The 5,898-nt window shown below is 43.6% G+C and overlaps 1 long non-coding RNA gene across 7 annotated transcripts; it reads left to right on the top strand.

Moving 5' to 3' along the window:
• Window positions 1–1,488: 1,488 nt before the first annotated feature.
• Window positions 1,489–4,475, top strand: LOC127910545 (uncharacterized). Of its 7 annotated transcripts, none has more exons than XR_008075227.1 (5): window positions 1,489–1,657; window positions 2,313–2,453; window positions 3,347–3,534; window positions 3,629–3,722; window positions 4,287–4,472. It is a non-coding gene; the product is annotated as an uncharacterized LOC127910545 (long non-coding RNA). The 7 variants fall into 7 exon arrangements; XR_008075223.1 differs by lacking the exon at window positions 1,489–1,657 and adding an exon at window positions 1,873–2,080 and having other exon boundaries at window positions 3,629–3,743; window positions 4,355–4,475; XR_008075228.1 differs by lacking the exon at window positions 1,489–1,657 and adding an exon at window positions 1,873–2,033.
• Window positions 4,476–5,898: the final 1,423 nt, after the last annotated feature.

The raw sequence follows: 5,898 nt of genomic DNA, 5'->3' as shown, positions 1-5,898 counted from the left end.
GGAACCTAGGAAGAAACCTAGAGAGGAACCAGGCTCTGGCCAGTCCTCTTCTGGCTGTGCCGGGCAGAGGTTATACAAGTACATGGCCATTTAAGGTTGTTGAAACTTTCATATATGACCAGCAGGGTCAAATAATAATCAGCGGTTGTAGAGGATGCAACAGGTCTGTACCTCAGGAGTAAATGTCAGTTGGCTTTTCATAACCAAGCAGTCAGAGGTTGAGATAGCAGGTGCGGTAGAGAGGGAGAGAGAGAGTCGAAAACAGCCGGTCCAGAACAAGGTAGAACGTCCGGTGAACAAGTCAGTGTTCCCTAGTCGCAGACAGAACAGTTGAAACTGGAGCAGCAGCATGACAGGTGGACTGGGGACAGCAAGGAGTCATCAGGCCAGGTGGTCCTGAGGCATGATCCTAGGGCTCAGGTCCTCCGGGAGGGGAGGGAGAGATGGAGAGAGAATTAGAGGGAGCATACTTCAATTCACACAGGACACCGGATAAGATGGGAGAATTATACCAGATATAACAGACCCCGGCACAAAGACCATTGCAGCAAAACCCAACAATGTATTACTGGAAAGAAAAAACACGAGAAATAAGAATAAGAAATATGAAATACACAATAAAGTAAGTAAGCATACTAGATACAGGAAATATTTCAAAAGTTACCCAGTGGTGTAAAGTAAAATACTTGATTTATTTTATATGGGTATCTGTACCTTACTATTTATATTTTTTACAACTTTTAATTTGACTATATTCCTAAAGAAAATAATATACTTTTTACTCCATACATTTTGCCTGATGACCATTACATTTTGAATGCTCGATAGGACAAGAAAATGTTCTAATTTACACACTTGTCAAGAGAACATCCCTAGTCATCCTACTGCCACTGATCTGGCGGACTCACAAAACACACATGCTTGGTTGGTAAATTATGCCTGAGTATTGGATTGTGCCCCTGGCTATCCATAAATAAATAAAAATAAGAGAATAGTGCCATCTGGTTTGCTTAATATAAGATATGTGAAATGATTTATAATTTTACTTTTACTTTTGATACGTTTGATATGTTTGAGCAATTACTTGAATTTTGATACTTAACTATATTTAAAACCAAATACTTTTAGACTTTTACTCAAGTAGTATTTTACTGGGTGACTTTCATTTTTACTTAAGTCATTTTAAGATATCTTTACTTTTACTCAAGTATGACAATTGGGTACTTTTTCCACCACTGCCAATAACCTATTTACATGTGCCAGGATACTGGAGTGATAGAGGTAGTTATGTATAGGGGTAAGGTGACAGGGATACTGGAGTGATACAGGTAGATATGTATAGGGGTAAGGTGACAGGGATACTAGAGTGGTGGAGGTAGATATGTATAGGGGTAAGGTGACAGGGATACTAGAGTGGTGGAGGTAGATATGTATAGGGGTAAGGTGACAGGGATACTAGAGTGGTGGAGGTAGATATGTATAGGGGTAAGGTGACAGGGATACTGGAGTGATGGAGGTAGATATGTATAGGGGTAAGGTGACAGGGATACTAGAGTGGTGGAGGTAGATATGTATAGGGGTAAGGTGACAGGGATACTGGAGTGATGGAGGTAGATATGTATAGGGGTAAGGTGACAGGGATACTGGAGTGATGGAGGTAGATATGTATAGGGGTAAGGTGACAGGGATACTGGAGTGATAGAGGTAGATATGTATAGGGGTAAGGTGACAGGGATACTGGAGTGATGGAGGTAGATATGTATAGGGTTAAGGTGACAGGGATACTAGAAGGATGGAGGTAGATATGTATAGAGGTAAGGTGACAGGGATACTAGAGTGATGGAGGTAGATATATATAGGGGTAAGGTGACAGGGATACTGGAGTGATGGAGGTAGATATGTATAGGGGTAAGGTGACAGGGATACTAGAGTGGTGGAGGTAGATATGTATAGGGGTAAGGTGACAGGGATACTGGAGTGATGGAGGTAGATATGTATAGGGGTAAGGTGACAGGGATACTGGAGTGATGGAGGTAGATATGTATAGGGGTAAGGTGACAGGGATACTGGAGTGATGGAGGTAGATATATATAGGGGTAAGGTGACAGGGATACTGGAGTGATGGAGGTAGATATGTATAGGGGTAAGGTGACAGGGATATTGGAGTGGTGGAGGTAGATATGTATAGGGGTAAGGTGACAGGGATACTGGAGTGATAGGGTAGATATGTATAGGGTAAGTGACAGGGATACTGGAGTGATGGAGGTAGATATGTATAGGGTTAAGGTGACAGGGATACTAGAAGGATGGAGGTAGATATGTATAGAGGTAAGGTGACAGGGATACTGGAGTGATAGAGGTAGATATGTATAGGGGTAAGGTGACAGGGATACTGGAGTGATAGAGGTAGATATGTATAGGGGTAAGGTGACAGGGATACTGGAGTGATAGAGGTAGATATGTATAGGGGTAAGGTGACAGGGATATTGGAGTGGTGGAGGTAGATATGTATAGGGTTAAGGTGACAGGGATACTGGAGTGATGGAGGTAGATATGTATAGGGGTAAGGTGACAGGGATACTAGAGTGATGGAGGTAGATATGTATAGGGGTAAGGTGACAGGGATACTGGAGTGATGGAGGTAGATATGTATAGGGGTAAGGTGACAGGGATACTGGAGTGATAGAGGTAGATATGTATAGGGGTAAGGTGACAGGGATACTGGAGTGATGGAGGTAGATATGTATAGGGGTAAGGTGACAGGGATACTGGAGTGATAGAGGTAGATATATATAGGGGTAAGGTGACAGGGATATTGGAGTGGTGGAGGTAGATATGTATAGGGGTAAGGTGACAGGGATACTGGAGTGATAGAGGTAGATATATATAGGGGTAAGGTGACAGGGATATTGGAGTGGTGGAGGTAGATATGTATAGGGGTAAGGTGACAGGGATACTGGAGTGATGGAGGTAGATATGTATAGGGGTAAGGTGACAGGGATACTGGAGTGATAGAGGTAGATATATATAGGGGTAAGGTGACAGGGATATTGGAGTGGTGGAGGTAGATATGTATAGGGGTAAGGTGACAGGGATACTGGAGTGATGGAGGTAGATATGTATAGGGGTAAGGTGACAGGGATACTGGAGTGATAGAGGTAGATATATATAGGGGTAAGGTGACAGGGATATTGGAGTGGTGGAGGTAGATATGTATAGGGGTAAGGTGACAGGGATACTGGAGTGATAGAGGTAGATATGTATAGGGGTAAGGTGACAGGGATACTGGAGTGATGGAGGTAGATATGTATAGGGTTAAGGTGACAGGGATACTAGAAGGATGGAGGTAGATATGTATAGAGGTAAGGTGACAGGGATACTGGAGTGATAGAGGTAGATATGTATAGGGGTAAGGTGACAGGGATACTGGAGTGATAGAGGTAGATATGTATAGGGGTAAGGTGACAGGGATACTGGAGTGATAGAGGTAGATATGTATAGGGGTAAGGTGACAGGGATACTGGAGTGATAGAGGTAGATATGTATCGGGGTAAGGTGACAGGGATACTGGAGTGATGGAGGTAGATATGTATAGGGTTATGGTGACAGGGATACTAGAAGGATGGAGGTAGATATGTATAGAGGTAAGGTGACAGGGATACTGGAGTGATAGAGGTAGATATGTATAGGGGTAAGGTGACAGGGATACTGGAGTGATAGAGGTAGATATGTATAGGGGTAAGGTGACAGGGATACTGGAGTGATGGAGGTAGATATGTATAGGGTTAAGGTGACAGGGATACTAGAAGGATGGAGGTAGATATGTATAGAGGTAAGGTGACAGGGATACTGGAGTGATAGAGGTAGATATGTATAGGGGTAAGGTGACAGGGATACTGGAGTGATGGAGGTAGATATGTATAGGGGTAAGGTGACAGGGATACTGGAGTGATAGAGGTAGATATGTATAGGGGTAAGGTGACAGGGATACTGGAGTGATAGAGGTAGATATGTATCGGGGTAAGGTGACAGGGATACTGGAGTGATAGAGGTAGATATGTATAGGGGTAAGGTGACAGGGATACTGGAGTGATGGAGGTAGATATGTATAGGGTTAAGGTGACAGGGATACTAGAAGGATGGAGGTAGATATGTATAGAGGTAAGGTGACAGGGATACTGGAGTGATAGAGGTAGATATGTATAGGGGTAAGGTGACAGGGATACTGGAGTGATGGAGGTAGATATGTATAGGGTTAAGGTGACAGGGATACTAGAAGGATGGAGGTAGATATGTATAGAGGTAAGGTGACAGGGATACTGGAGTGATAGAGGTAGATATGTATAGGGGTAAGGTGACAGGGATACTGGAGTGATAGAGGTAGATATGTATAGGGGTAAGGTGACAGGGATACTGGAGTGATAGAGGTAGATATGTATAGGGGTAAGGTGACAGGGATACTGGAGTGATAGAGGTAGATATGTATCGGGGTAAGGTGACAGGGATACTAGAGTGATAGAGGTAGATATGTATAGGGGTAAGGTGACAGGGATACTAGAGTGATGGAGGTAGATATGTATAGAGGTAAGGTGACAGGGATATTGGAGTGGTGGAGGTAGATATGTTTAGGGGTAAGGTGACAGGGATACTGGAGTGATAGAGGTAGATATTTATAGAGGTAAGGTGACAGGGATACTGGAGTGATAGAGGTAGATATGTATAGAGGTAAGGTGACAGGGATATTGGAGTGGTGGAGGTAGATATGTTTAGGGGTAAGGTGACAGGGATACTGGAGTGATAGAGGTAGTTATGTATAGGGGTAAGGTGACAGGGATATTGGAGTGGTGGAGGTAGATATGTTTAGGGGTAAGGTGACAGGGATACTGGAGTGATAGAGGTAGATATGTATAGGTGTAAGGTGCCTGGGATATTGGAGTGGTGGAGGTAGATATGTTTAGGGGTAAGGTGACAGGGATACTGGAGTGATAGAGGTAGATATGTATAAAGGTAAGGTGACAGGGATACTAGAGGGATGGAGGTAGATATGTATAGGGGTAAGGTGACAGGGATACTGGAGTGATAGAGGTAGATATGTATAGGGGTAAGGTGACAGGGATACTGGAGTGATAGAGGTAGATATGTATAGGGGTAAGGTGACAGGGATACTGTAGTGATGGAGGTAGATATGTATAGGGGTAAGGTGACAGGGATACTGGAGTGATGGAGGTAGATATGTATAGGGGTAAGGTGACAGGGATACTAGAGTGATGGAGGTAGATATGTATAGGGGTAAGGTGACAGGGATACTGGAGTGATGGAGGTAGATATGTATAGGGGTAAGGTGACAGGGATACTAGAGTGATGGAGGTAGATATGTATAGGGGTAAGGTGACAGGGATACTGGAGTGATGGAGGTAGATATGTATAGGGGTAAGGTGACAGGGATACTAGAGTGATGGAGGTAGATATGTATAGGGGTAAGGTGACAGGGATACTGGAGTGATAGAGGTAGATATGTATAGGGGTAAGGTGACAGGGATACTAGAGTGATGGAGGTAGATATGTATAGGGGTAAGGTGACAGGGATACTAGATTGATGGAGGTAGATATGTATAGGGGTAAGGTGACAGGGATACTAGAGTGATGGAGGTAGATATGTATAGGGGTAAGGTGACAGGGATACTAGAGGGATGGAGGTAGATATGTATAGGGGTAAGGTGACAGGGATACTAGAGTGATAGAGGTAGATATGTATAGGGGTAAGGTGACAGGGATACTAGAGTGATAGGGACAGCACCCCATCAAACAAACACATGACAATCATATTTCATCCCGCCAGGCACGACACAAAACTCAGAAATAACGCTATAATTCATGCCTTACCATTGAAGATCTTCT

Source organism: Oncorhynchus keta, chromosome 21 (genome assembly GCF_023373465.1).
Source record: "Oncorhynchus keta strain PuntledgeMale-10-30-2019 chromosome 21, Oket_V2, whole genome shotgun sequence".
Lineage (NCBI taxonomy): Eukaryota > Metazoa > Chordata > Actinopteri > Salmoniformes > Salmonidae > Oncorhynchus > Oncorhynchus keta.
Note: the sequence above shows the minus strand (reverse complement) of the source record. Positions and strands in the feature narration are given on the sequence as shown.